The sequence below is a fragment of the Protopterus annectens genome, chromosome 6.part0, assembly GCF_019279795.1.
Source record: "Protopterus annectens isolate FY-2018-M chromosome 6.part0, PAN1.0, whole genome shotgun sequence".
In the NCBI taxonomy this organism is placed as follows: Eukaryota; Metazoa; Chordata; order Ceratodontiformes; family Protopteridae; genus Protopterus; species Protopterus annectens.
In genome coordinates, this window is record NC_056737.1 from 1,249,295,272 (window position 1) to 1,249,310,596 (window position 15,325).

A 15,325-nucleotide genomic window follows, 5' to 3' on the forward strand; every position below is an offset into this window, starting at 1 on the left:
CAGCATAGGGGAAACCACTACTACAGAATTTGCTAAGAATTCCTAATGAACAGATGCCTCACTATTTACCCCAATCAACCTATGAGAACCAAAAGTTCCGGCCATCTGCCAGCCTACCATAATCCAAAAAGCCTTCCAATTTAACCTCCTCTGACCTGTGGAGGGGAGACAAGCTATTACACAATTTTCAAAGAATGCCTGACTACCAAGCACCCCTCTACTTACCTCATGCCACCCAAGCAAAGCAAAAATGTATGGCCATCTGCCAGTCTAACCATAATTCAAATGCCTTCCAATCCCAACACCTCTAAACAATGGAGTGGAAACAAGCTACTAGAAAATTTGCAAAGAATTCCTGACCACCAGACACCCCACTATACACCCTAAGCTGCCCAAGAGAAGCAAATCTTTACAGCCATCTGCCAGCCTACCATAATCCAAATCACCTTCCAATCAGAACTCTTCTGACCCGCAGAGTGGAAATAAGATATTACAGAATTTGCAAAGAATTACTGACCACCAGATGCCCCACTATTTTTCCCATGTCACACAAGCAAAGTAAAAAGTTACAGCCATCTGCCAGCCTACCATAATCAAAAAGGCCTTCCTATCATAACTCCTGTGAGTTGTAGAGTGGAAACAAGCTATTACAGAATTTATAAAGAATTCCAAACCACTAGAAGCCCCACTATTTATTCCAAGTCACCCAAGTGAAGCAAAACTTTACAGCCAATTCCCAGCCAACCATAATCCAAAAGGCATTCCAGTCACAACTCCTCTCAGCTGCAGAGTCAAACCAAGCTATTACTAAATTTACAAGAATTTCTGACCACCTGACACCCCACTACTTGCCACAAGCAAGACAAGTGAATCAAAATTTTACAGCCATCTGCCAGCCTACCATAATATAGAAGGCCTTCCGATCTCAACTTCACTGACCTATGGAGCGGAAACAAACAATTGCAGAATTTGCAAAAAATTACTGACCTCCAGATGCCCCATTTTTACCCTGAGCCACCCAAATGAAGCAAAAATTTACAGCCATCTGCCAGCCCATTATAATCCAAAAGGCCTACCAATACCAACTCTTTTGTCCAATAGAGCAGAAACACGTTAATACAGAATTTGCAAAGAATTTGTGACAAACGGATGCCACACTGTTTAACCCAAGCCACCTATGAGAAGCAAAAAATAACAGCCATCTTCCATTCTACCATAATCCAAAAGGACATCCACTCAAAACTCCTCTTACCTGTAGAGCACAAACAAGTTATTACAGAATTTGCGCAGAATTCCTGACCAACAAGCACCCCACTATTTACCCCAAACCATTCAAGCAAAGCAAAAATTTACAGCAGTCTGCCAGCCTTCCACAAGCCAAAATGCCATTGAATTCCAACTTCTCTCAGCTGCGGTGCAGAAAGAAGGTACTACAGAATTTGCAAAGAATATTTTCTAGCCACCAGACATGCCACTATTTACCCAAAGCCACCCGAGCAAAGCAAAATTTACAGCCATTTGCCAGAATACCATAATCCAAATGGCCTTCCAATCCCATTTTTTCTGAACTGCAGAGCAGAAACAAGCCACTAAAGAATTTGCAAACAATTCCTGTTCACCAGACACCCCTGTATTTACCCCAAGCCTCCCAAGGGAAAGAAAAATTTCCAGCCATCTGCCATCTTACCATAATCCAAAAGGCCTTCTAATCCCAAGTCCTCTGATATGTGGAGCAGAAACAAGCAAATAATTCCTGACTACCAGATGCCCCACTATTGACCCCAAGCCACCGAAGTGAAGCAAACATTTACAGCCATCTGCCAGCCTACCATAATCCAGTACACATTCCAGTCCCAACTCCTATGACCTGCAAAGTGTAAACAAGCTATTAGAGAATTTGCAAAGAATTACAGACCACCACATGCACCACTATTTATCCCAAGCCACACAAGCAAAGCAAAAATTTACAGCCATCTGCTAGCCTACCATAATCAAAAAGGCCTTCCTATCCCAACTCCTCTTAGTTGTGGAGCATAAACAAGCTATTACAGAATTTGTAAAGAATTCCAGACCACCAGATGCCCCACTATTTAATCCAAGCCACTTATGAGAAGCAAAAATTTACACACATTTGCAAACCTACCATAATCCTAAAGGCCTTCCAGTACCAACTCTTCTGATCTGCAGAGTGGAAACAAGCTATTACAGAATTTGCAAATAATTCCTGACCATGAGACATCTCACTATTTACCCCAAGCCACACAAACAAAGTAAATATTTACTGCAGTCTGCCACTTTACCATAATCTAAAGGCCTTCCAATCCCAGATCCTCTGACCTCTGGAGCAGAAACAAGCTATTTGAGAATTTCAAAGAATTCCTGACCAACACAATCCCCACTATTTACTCCAAGCCACCCAAGTGAAACAAAAACTGGCACCCATCTGCCAGCCTACAATAATCCAGAAAAGGCTTACAATCCCACCTCCTCTGAGCTGTGGAGAGTAAACAAGCTGTTGCAGAATTTGCAAAGAATTTCTGACAACCAGGCACCTCACTATTTACCCCAAGCTACCCAAAGCAAAAATTTACAGCCATCTGCTAGCCTACCATAATCTCAAAGGCCTTCCAATCCCAAATGCTATGAATTATGGAGCAGAATCAAGCTATTACGGAATTTGCAAGGAATTCCTGACCACCAGATGCTCCAATATTTACCCCAAGCCACCCAAGCGAAGCAAAAGTTTACAGCAATCTCTCAGCCTACTTTAATCTAAAAGGCCTTCCAATCATAAATTCTCTGACCTGCAGAATGGAAACAAGCGATAACAGAACTTGCAAAGATTTTCTGACCAACAGACACCCCAATATTTACCCCAAGCCACCATAACGAATTTGATGTTAACCTTGACTTCAGAGAAGTAGATACCAAATAGCAGTGACCCCACCACCAAGCAGTGAGAGATTTCTCAAATGGCCAGCTTTTTTGTGGGGGTAAACTACTCTATCTTAACTTCTTGGGTCCTATCCCAAGGGGGGGGGGTGTTGGCATAATGGTTAAGTTGTTTACCTTACAGACACAAGGTGCAGGGTTTGATTCTTACTTGGGGTAATTGGCTAGGCTTAAAAATAGCCCACAAAGCAGTTAGTCTAGTACTAAACTATGAACTGTGAATGATCTATAAACCATATTGCTATCCAGTGGGTGACATAACAATTTATATCTAGCTTATCTACAATGTCCAAGAGGGAAATTTTGTTGACTGCTTTGGCCAGGTTGAGGTAGGCAGTATGCAGTGTTTTGCTCTACCTCAGAGTCTAATCCATTGCTTTGGTGAAATTCTCAAAAAATGTGCATGTGTGTGTGTGTGTGTGTGTGTGTGTGTGTGTGTGTGTGTGTGTGTGTGTGTGTGTGTGTGTGTGTGTGTGTGTGTGTGTATGTGTGTGTGTGTGTGTGTGTGTGTGTGTGTGTGTGTGTGTGTGTGTGTTTGTGCATGTGCATGCTCCTGTGTTTGTGTGTGTATATGTATATATATATATATATATATATATATAGGCAGTATACAGTGTTTTGCTCTACCTCAGAGTCTAATCCATTGCTTTGGTGAAATTCTCAAAGAATGTGCATGTGTGTGTCTGTGTGTGTGTGTGTGTGTGTGTGTGTGTGTGTGTGTGTGTGTGTGTGTGTGTGTGTGTGTGTGTGTGTGTGTGTGTGTGTGTGTGTATGTGTGTGTGTGTGTGTGTGTGTGTGTGTGTGTGTGTGTGTGTGTGTGTGTGTGTGCAGCAATGCGTGTGTGTGTGTGTTTGTGCATGTGCATGCTCCTGTGTTTGTGTGTGTATATGTATATATATGTATATATATATATATATATATATATATATATATATATATATATATATTTAGATAGATAGATAGATATATATTTTATTTATTTATTTTATTTTATTTTATTTTACATTTGTTAACCGGGCTAGTCTGGCTGGATACATGTCCATTTTCAGCAGAGGCCCGAGGAGAAAAGCTCCACTATCAGACTAAGACAATACATGAGGAATACTTTACTAAATAAATCAATTTTTAAAAATGTACAAAGACAAAATACAGTTTGCCTGGACTAATTTAAGTAGGTAACAAACAGAGTTCACATTATGTGGCTGAGGAGTTAAGCTCAGGCACAAAAATATAAAGTTGAGTTAAGGATATCTGTAGTAAAGCTAAATAATTTAATCATCGGTCAGAAGGCTAGAAGACACACACACACACACACACACACACACACACACACACACACACACACATATATATATCTTTACATAAGGTATAGATATATAGATCCATGCCTACAAATTTGAAATCCCCTTCACTGACAACAAAAGGTCAACAAAGCAAATGGTGAACACTTCACTACACATTCTCTGAGGAATTACTTTGGAATATAAAAATTAAAACAGTGCAAAACCAGTTTAAAACAAACCTTTGCACAGGGAACAAGCCCCCATCACACCCATTGTGCACACCACCAGCTAATTACATATACTTATTCTGAGATCATACAGTACTAGGAAAACAACATATTCTCCAATCTTTAGGACTGGAGATTTCACACACCTGTTAACCATCTCTTTTGTCCACAAAATCATCATCTTCTTTCCACTATTCCCGTTAACGCTCACCACAGCGGATCATCTGTTTCCAATTCTTTCTGTCCTCTGCATCTTGCTCTGTCACACCAACCACCTGCATGTCCTCTCTCATCACATCCATAAACCTTATCTTAGGCCTTCCTCTTTTCCTGTTACCTGGTAGCTTCGCCCTTGGCATCTTTTTTCCCAATATACTCAGCATCCCTCCTCAGCACATGTCCAAACCAACGTAATCTTGCCTCTCTGGTTTTGTCTCCAAACCTGGGCTGACCCTCTAATATACTTATTCCTAATCCTGTCCACCCTCGTCACACCCAGTGCAAATCTTAACATCTTTAATTCTGCCACATCCAGCTCAAACTCCTGGCTTTTTGTCAATGCCACTGTCTCCAACCCATATAACATAGCTGGTCTCAATACCCTCTTGTAGACCTTCCCTTTCACTTTTACAGGTACTCGTCTGTCAAAAATCTCTCCCGACACTCTTTTCCACCCACTCCATCAGGCCTACACTCTTTTTCCCCCAAAGTTTTCTTGATAAAACAAATAACTTTCCAGAGTGGTAACAAAATATAGATTTCTATCTATCTATCTATCTATCTATCTATCTATCTATCTATCTATCTATTTATAGTTCTATACATATATGTGTGTGTGTGTGTGTATATATAATATCTCTCTCTCTCTCTCTCTCTATATATATATATATATATATATATATATATATATATATATAAATTATATATATATATATATGTATAGGTTTACAATGGGCGGCCATGGTGGGGCAGTGGTTCACGTTGCCGCCTCACAGGAAGAGGTTCCCTGGTTCAATTCTCAGCTGGGGTGCCTTCTGTGTAGAGTCAGCATGTCCTCCCTGTGGTTGTGTGAGTTTCCTCTGTGTGCTTCGGTTTCTTCCCATATCCCAAAGACATGCTGTAGATGGATTGGACACTCTAAATTGGCCATAGGTATGTGGAAGGTTGGGCACTGGGCTGGTAACCTGACACTGGAAAACTCCACTGCCAATTGTTCTGTGGACCGTTGTTCTGCTGTGGTGACCCCTAACCGGGAAAAGCTGGAAGAAGATATAGGTTTACAATCAAAACTTGGAAACTGCATCAGTCAACCAGCATGTGGAGGACTTACAGTTTCCAAGTCAGCATAATGAACCAAAATTGATCAACTACACTACAGTGAATGGGTAGTGTAGGTAGAGATTTTGGGTTTAACATTGTGTAGGGTGGTCGAGGTTCAGTGAGGAACAGGGAATTAGCCCATTTCCTCACTCTAGTATAATCTTGGAGTTGGTATATTTAATGTGCAGGGGGTGTGGGAGGAGCAGCCCTCATGCAAAATAGTACAATTAACATACCATTGACAGTTGAGTGTAACGGTACGTTAATGTGCATAGCGTGGCTGCCTGATGTCACCTCCTGCTATATTGAACTCGTTGAACCAGGAAGTTCGGGTATGTCATTTCCAACATTCTACCTTTTGGACGTGTCAGAAATTGACATTTTCCATCGACATTATGGTAATTCGATGCAAGCATTTTCGAGAATATGATAGTAAACCATATATATATATTTATATATATATATATATATATATATATATATATATATATATATATATATATATATATATATATATGATTCCCCTGCATTTTGTCAATGCCCATTTATTCAACAAACAAAGGGGTGTTGCTGCATATTTTCAATGGCACAGATAGCTAAGCAGTATAAATGTTGAAGGTATGTTATGTCAAGATAAGTGAGTGGGGTTGAAGAGGGTGAGAGTGTTGGTTCATGTGTTTGCGAGTTAGGGTTAGGGTCGGAGATAGGTTAGTAATAGCAGTTGTACATTTGTGTGCAAATGTGTGTATTTTAGGGTTAGCTTCAGGCTTAGAGAAGAGGTAGATGCGGTGATATTAGTGCATGTTTGTGTATGTGAGTATATCTTGTGTAGTCCAATGTTATAGAAAGGGTTATGGTTGGGGAATGGGCAACATTAAGGGTTAGGGTTAACATCCATTACAAAGGAGGGCACTGGGATGCATGGGGTGCACTCCTTAATAATGGATGTTAACCCTAACCATGATGCTGCCCCTTCCTCCAACCCAAACTCAACACCTTGCCATAATAAAAGTCCTATAACACTGGCACTATTCAGATGAATTTGAGGCTAGTATTATTGCGGGGGGTTAGTGTTAATATTTTGAGACATATATAAATAAGCCAACTCTAACACCACACAAATGTAGAGATGGAGAAAGTGAGGAAAATATAATATTCACGTTCTCACTCTTTGCTGAGTCTGTTACCATGAGAGGTCACCAGTGACCTTCTAGGTTTGATGTTCTGGGCACTGACCAATTGTCCAGTGACAAACAATAGGTTCCACTTCACCTAATATCTCCAAGATTTAAGTCACTGACTTAACCAGTTAAGTTGGACTGCTCCAGATCCAGCCAGTCAGAGAAATTCAAAAGTAAGTATTTTTTTTTTGCAAAGTGTTTGCACCCTCTTGTGGGGATTTGCTACTACATCTGAAACATATCAACTCCATGCTTGCAAAAATAAAAGATGAATGGAAGCTCACAAAAACGTAGTCAGTGCCTAGTGGGAATGTGAATGAATCAAAGGATTGTGCTTTGATGGAAGGCAGTGCAATGACTTAATCATTGAAAATTATTCTCACTGAACAAGAGGTGTTGCATTTTCACCACTGTTTTGCAAACATTGAACTTGTATTTATAGGTTATGAGTGGAAAATGGGGTCTTGCCTCACAAGGAGGGTGCAGAGAAGTTTGCCCCAGTAAAAAAAAAGCTTGAAATTAAGCTAATTGAAAGTGGTTTTCGAACTAATCACATTTATGCATTTGTCCATTAAAGAATGATGGATAATCATGCGAGTTAAGCATCAGGGATATGGGTTTCAGGGAATGCATCATCTGTGAGTTGAGGATTTGGGAAGGGTGTTGAAACCATCTTTATGTAGAATTTTGTATATCTAGTTCTAATTGAAGAAGAATATATATATGAAAAAATATGTTTATAATTGTATCTGCAGAGTTCTGCATTTAGAAGTGTCTCTGCAGAATGCTGTGTTTAAAATTCTGTCGGCTAAATTCTTTCTTTATAGTTAGGCTTTGTAGATCAGAGTGTAAAGTGTGTGTGCATGTATCTTTAAGAAGCATGCGAGGCTGTACGTGCATGTAGATAGCCCACACACGTGCACAACCTTAGTGCCATTTTGAAAGAGCAGCTAGGGAGTAAGCATGCATGTTCACAGTCATTATTTGTATATAAGTTACTTAAGTTACAGTCTATAGTCAACAATAGTAATGTGTTTGTATATAATAAAGCTGCTTGAACAGAACCCACAAAGATTTGTTTATTCGTGTCCTAACACGAAAGCGACACGGTGTCAGAACCAGGATGGAAGAGAGAAAAATATTTAGAGCCATGAGATGTAAAGATGACAGAGAAGGTTAAACAGAGAAAAGAGCACAAACATAGCCAGAAAGAATCAAAGGTAATGAGAAATAAAACAAATTATTTACTCAATGCGAAAGATAATAAAGTGGCAATACAAGGACACAAACTGCATTATTAGGCAAGTGCAAAGTATGAAAATGTTTAAGATAAAAGTATTCAACAAAATTAACTGTAAACAAAATGAGTATGTTTAAAGCAGAAAACGAGTATGTTTAAAGGAAAATAAGTGTGTTTGAGGGAAAGTTGGGCATGTTTAGAGTAAAACGAGCACAGGAAAAGTACGTTGGGCGTGATAAGGGCTTAAACGAGCAAAACAATTACAATAGAAAGAAAAAGGGCACATTAAGCAAAATAAAGCAAGGTGACTGCATGTGTTTGGGCAAAGTGCTGTGTTTGGGCATAACTATGATTTTGTATTGTATCAAGGGCGTAACTAGTTATTTGATGTATCTCAGAGTATTTAAAAGGCCTTACAGTGTGTGCTTATTACTGTGCATGTATTTCAAAGAGTTCATTGCGTGCAAAATGCAACTATTTCATGCAATACAGTCAAAGTATAGCTGTTTCAAAAATGTCCATGTGCTGGGTGTGTCTAGTCACAAAGTGCCACCATTATAGAGTGCTTCTTGCACTGTAAAGAGTTGCCTAGCAATGTACCGTCATTTTGGGGACATTTCAGTGTGCTGTATGCAGTTATTCGCAAAATACAATTACTTTGCAAGCTATAGAGTTTTGGATAACAATTTTTGATTTATTCGCATTGTGCAGTTGCTTGACATGTTTCTCACACTGATAAGAGGTGTTTTCTTGCAAAAGACAGCATTACAAGAGTATTATAGTGCTCATGAGTTATTCAGTCACATGATAAAGTTCTCAAATGTTTTTTAAGGTGACAACTTTAATAAGTGATGGTAAATGACTTTAGCATTTCTGCCTTTACCAATAAGATTCACTTGTTGATAAATTACTTTAGCATTTCTGCCTTTACCAATAATATTCTGAAAGTATCGAAAAGTTATTTTGCAAAGTTCAGTAAAGCATTGAGATGTTATTTTGCAAAGTTCAGTAAAGTATCGAAAAGTTATTTTGCAAAGTTCAGTAGAGTATAAAAAAGCCCGAGAAGTTTATTTCGCAAAGTCCAGTTATTCATTAGTACTACAAGTTATTTCATTCACATAATTCTGACAAAAGAGAATATAAGTTCAGAGCATGAGGGCATTGGACAAGTTCTGTTTATGCCAGAAACTTCTGCAAAGTATTGCAAATCAAGTAAGCCTCACGCAGTTGTAAAGAAAGGGCACACAAAAAGGCAATTTGATAGTAGAGCCGAAACAGGCAGATTTCTATGTAGATGGTGTATCAGTGCTTGGTGAAAAAGTTGATGCAGTAAATTCATTGACATTCATGCTTATTTGCAAAAAAAACCCTTCACTGGTATGTGTTAATATGGTAGATGGATTTCGAAAACCCCTAGCACTTGTGTTTGATCAGAATGTTGCAGAGAATTATTGGAGAATATTTTAGCAAGAGTATTATATTTTCATACAAGCAGCTTATGCAGATAGAGATGCATGCACCAGGGCATTCATTTTGCTAAACCTAGCAGGGTCAGAGGCCTTAGAAAGAAAGTGTTCATTTGTGTATGCACCAGCAGTATATGAAGGAGAAGGTGCTGATTGCCATATTGTTGTACAAGCTGAATCAAGGGAAGACCCTGAGTGCTTGAAGCACAGGTTTAGAGAGATGTGCAACCCCCAGATTAATGTTATGTTAGAGAGGCATTTGTTTTATACATGAAATCAGAAACCAGGGGAAACATTTGCAGCTTATATAACTGACTTGAGAAAGAGAGCTAAGACATGCCGGTATGGTGAGCTAAAAAATGAGCTGATAAAGGACAGTCTTGTATGTGGTATTAATAGTAATGCAGTGAGAAAGATTTTACTTTGTGACAGTGACTTAATGTTGAGCAAAGCCATAGAGGTTTGTCAAATCCATGAGGTAACAGAAAAACATACAAGTATGCTTGCGAGTGACAAAAGCATGGGTTCAGTTGGCTCTAGAGCACATGTAGACAGTATGCAACAGATGACAGACAAGAATGGGTCTAAGCACATGGTAGCTACAGGATTTCCAAAGAAGCCACAAGGTTTTCTAGAAAGTTCCAGGAAAAGTGCAAGCTCCAGCACCAGCTCAGTGCAACACAAACGTGAATCAGCTGAACCCAAATCTAACTTTATTGTTAGCTGTTGCAATTGTGGTGTCAATCATGAGTCTAAAAGACAGAAGTGCTTAGCATTTGGCCAGCAATGTCACAGGTGTAAAAAAAGGAACCATTTCCAAAAGATTTGTAAATCAAGTAAGCCTCACGCAGTTGTAAAGAAAGGGCACACAAAAAGGGCAAATTGATTAAGTAGAGCCGAAACAGTCAGATTTCTATGCAGATGATGTATCAGTGCTTGGTGAAAGAGTTGATGCAGTAAATTTATTGACAAGAAGTGAAGTGCTTTGTACAGTCCAGATTAATGGAAAATCCACAGACCTCAAAGTAGACACTGGGTCAAAGTGTAATGTTATATCAGCGGACACTTTTGCAAAAGGGAGAACTAAAGAACAACTCAATGTAACCAGTAGTGCAAGACTTGTTGCTTATGGAGGTGAAGAAATTCAAACCGAAGGTTCAGTGATACTTTCATGTTATGTGGCCAAGAACTGTTACAACTTGTTATTCTACATAGTCAAAAGGCCAGTGCAATCTTTATTGGGTCTCAAAGACGGACAGTTTAAGAATGAGTCTGCTTTATTTTGCTAAAGAAATTCATCATGTAAGTGCAGTTCCGAGTTCCAATTTCTCCGAAGCCATTTTCTCAGAGTATGCTGATGTTTTTGATGACAAATTGAGCAAGCTTCCAGTTGTATATTCCATGAAGTTAGACCAAGAGATTACTCCAGTAGTCAGACCAGCAAGAAGAGATCTGATAGCTATGCAACATTAAGTAAAAGCTCAGCTGGATAAAATGGTGCAACAAGGTGTGATTTGTCCAGTCACAGAACTAACTGAATGGGTATCATCCATGGTAGCCACTCACAAGAAAGGCTGAGATGAAATCAGAATATGCATTGTTCCAAGAAATTTGAACAAAGCGTTAAAAAGACCACATCACCCAATGTGCACAGTTGAAGAAGTTGCAGCTCTAATACCGAATGCCACTGTATTTTCTGTTTTGGATGCAAAGAGTCCATTTTGTCAAGTGATGCTGGATCAGAATTCCTCATTTCTAACTACTTTTAGTACTCCATTTGGCAGATACAGATTCCTAAGGATGCCATTTGGAATACATTCTGCAAGTGACGTTTTTCAATATGCAATGGAACAAATTTTTGCAGGTTATCCTTGTGCCATAATAGTAGATCTGTTAGTTGGAGGCAATTGTGAAGACGAGCATGATACAAACCTCAAGAAAGTTCTAGCAGAGCATGTGAACTTAAAGCTCAATCCTCTGAAGTGCAAATTCAGACTTCCAGATGTTATGTATGTAGGACATTTGTTTACAAGTACAGGCTTGAGACCTGACCTGACCAAGCAAGCAGCTGTTCTAGAGATGTCACCACCAGACAATGTACAAAGTTTACAGCATTTTCTGTGCATGGTCAACTAATTAGGCAAATTTATACCAGAATTCAGTGAGTTAACAAAATCTTTAAGAGAGCTAACATGCAAAAAATGTTGCATGGTCATGGTTGGAACATCATCAGAAGGCATTTGAAGACCTTAAGCAGAACATTGCTACCTTACCTACGTTAAGATACTATGATATGAACAAACTAGTTATTCTTTTCTGTGATGCTTCAAAATTTGGCCTAGGTGCAGACATACTTCAAGGAGCAGACCAGTAGCCTATGCATCTAGAACACTAACCCAGACTGAGATATAATATGCTCAAACTGAGAAAGAGCTTCTAGATATAGTATTTGCATGCTCCAAGTTTCATGATTATGGTCGAGCTATTCAGATTGAAACTGATCATTAACATCTAGCTACTATTCTAAAGAAGCCTATACATTCTGCTCCAGCAAGATTGCAAAAAAATATGCTCAGATTGAAAAAGTACAATTTCAAATTGGTCTACACTAAAGGTAAGTTGCTTTATCTGGCTGATACTTTATCCAGATCTCCTAGAAACACAACAGAACAGCTTGACGCAGAAACGTTTGACTTTGATGTGATGTCAGTGCATAATTTTTCCACCACTAGACTCGATGAGTTAAGAGATCACACTCAGACTGATCCAATTTCACAGAAGCTCAGTCATTATTTTAATGTTGAATGGCCATCAAAGTAGTCTAGTGTATCACCTGAGGTGCAAGTGTATTTTCCTTACAGAGATGAATTGTTGATGGAAGATGGCATTATTTTCAAAGGTCCTAAAATTGCTGTTCCTGCTTCCTTACAACAAGAGTATATTCAAATTTTGCATAGTGGTCACCCAGGATCCACATCCACAATGATAATAGCTAGAGAATTGGCATTTTGGCCTACATTATTAAAAGACATTGATAGTGTTCTTTCTTCTTGTTCAGTATGCAATAGTACTAGACCACATTTGCAAAGAGAACTGCTTCAGCTAAATCCAGTTCCTGAACTACCTTGGTCTACTGTAGCAACTGATATCTTTGAATGGAACAATCAACACTACTTAGTTTTGATAGACTCTTATTCAAATTGGTTTTAGATTGATCTACTACCAAACTTATCCTCAACTACTGTTATTACTAAGTTGAAACATCATTTCTCAGTTCATGGTAGTCCACCCCAACTTTTTTCTGACAATGGTACTCAATTCACTAGCCAGTTGTTAGGGAAATTTGCAAAGGCATGGGACTTTGTATATGTCACTAAGTAGTCCATATCCTCAGTCCAATGGTCTAGCTAAATGGGCAGTACAGAGTGCAAAGCAGTTACTTAAAAGGTCAAAGCGTGACAATACCAATGTATTCTTGGATTTACTTAATCTCAGAAAGATACCCCGTGATGATAGTCTTGGCTCACCTGCTCAAAGACTACTTTTCAGGCAAACTAGAATTATGCTACCTATTTCTTCAAGTTTATTGAAGCCTAAACACAAGAACAATAAAACCATTAAGGCTCAATTGTTTAAGAAGCATAATAACCAGAAATCGTGTTATGATAGAACGAGCATAATACTTTGTTCATTGAGGGAAGGAGAGATGGTAAGAATCCAGAGAACAAAAGAGGGAGGATGTAGATCAGAGTGTAAAGTGTGGGAGCTTGTACCTTTAAGAAGCATGCAAGGCTGTACATGCGTATATAACCCACACATGTGTACAACCTTAGTGCCATTTTGAAAGAACAGCTAGAGAATAAGCATGCATGCTCATTGTCATTAATTGTATATAAGTTACTTAAGTTGCAGTCTATAGTCAACAATAGTAATGTGTTTGTATATAATAAAGCTGCTTGAACAGAACCCATGAAGATTTGTTTATTCATGTCTTAACACAAAAGTGACAGGTTTAGAACTTCATGGCCAGAGTTTTTCATACAGAGATCTATAGAATTCAAGTTTGTAGAATTATATGTGTGGCATTCTGAATTTATGTCTTTTCCAATGCTTTCAGTAGAATTCTTTGTTTGGAACTCTGCCTAATCATTCTGTCCTTAGAATTCCATGTATGTAACTCTGTGTGTAGAATTCTAGCTTTAAAATTATATCTGTCCAATTCTATAGTTATAGCTATACCTGTAGAAATCTCTATTTCTGTCTCCAGAAATCAGACTCTAAATCATATTTGCATAATTCTACATTAAAATATCGTCTGTAGTATTGCTTTTGTGGAGTTATAAATTCATAATGTTAACTATAGAATATTATGTTTATGATTATATCTATAGCATCTGGGTTTGAAATGTTATCTGAAAAACTATTTATTTAAAATTCTAATTGCAGATTTCTAGATTTAGAATTCTATCTGCAGAGTTCCATCTGTACAATTCTGTGTTTAGAATTCTGTCTGCAGAATTCTGTCTTTAAAACTTTTTGCAAAAGTATATGTTTTTAATCTAACCAACAGAAGTCTGCACCTGGGTTTCATATATATTTTTTTGTAAACAGTTGTACCCATAATAATTTGTGTTTAGAATTCTACTTGCAGAATTCTTGCTTAGAATTCTCTTTGCAGAATTTTAACTGTGAAACTCAATCTGCAGAGCCATGTGTGCAGAATTATGCATTTATATTTTTCACTGTAGAATTCTAGGCTTAATTTTGGATTTAAACCTTTACCTGTGGAAAGTTATTAAAAATATATACTTAGAAAGCTAGCTGTAGAATTCTTGTTGAATTTTGTGTTTAGATTTGAAACTCTAGAATTCTATCTAAATGTTTCTTTTGAAATCTGTTTTAAATTTTAATGCTAGAATTCCATGTTTAGAATTATGTCAGGCAGAATTATATTTATTAACTGTAGTATTAGAATTCTATCTGTGAAGTGCCATGATTTGAACTCTATCTGTAGAATTGTATGGTTTGCGCTCTGTCTCTAGATGTCTGTCTATAGACTTCTGAGTTTATTATTCTTTCATATAGAACTGTGTGTTTACAATTCTATCTCCATAATTTTCTTTTGGGAAGTCTGTCTCTAATGTTTCTAGTTATGAATACATGTGTATGAATTCTAACTGTAAAATTCCAACCAAAGGCTTCTTCTGTTGAATGATTTGTGTCTAATGCCATTTGTAGTTAGGTGCTTATGATTCTTTTTGTAGTATCCTTTGTTTAAAATCATATCTGCAGAATAATGCATTTAGAATTTTCAATGTAGACATGTCTGTAACATTCTATGACTGGGATTCAGAAATAGTTATCTCCAGTGGTAAGCCCTAAATGGGTAAAAAGCAAATGGTGGATGCCTTGTCTGATTCACAGACAGACCCATTGCAGCAACGTTATACATTGAGTTGATTCAACTTGGTGGGTTCATAGGTTCACAGATGATACTAGGCTATAGGCCCAATGGCCTATACAAGCCTAGCCATAACAATTCCCTGGCTATTTCTACCCACACTGTTTACTTCTCTGAACCCCTGTCTAGCAGGGTGACTGACGTGATCCCTGGGGTGAATTTCCTTTCTCCCATCCAAGCCTTTGTCCGAGGTGT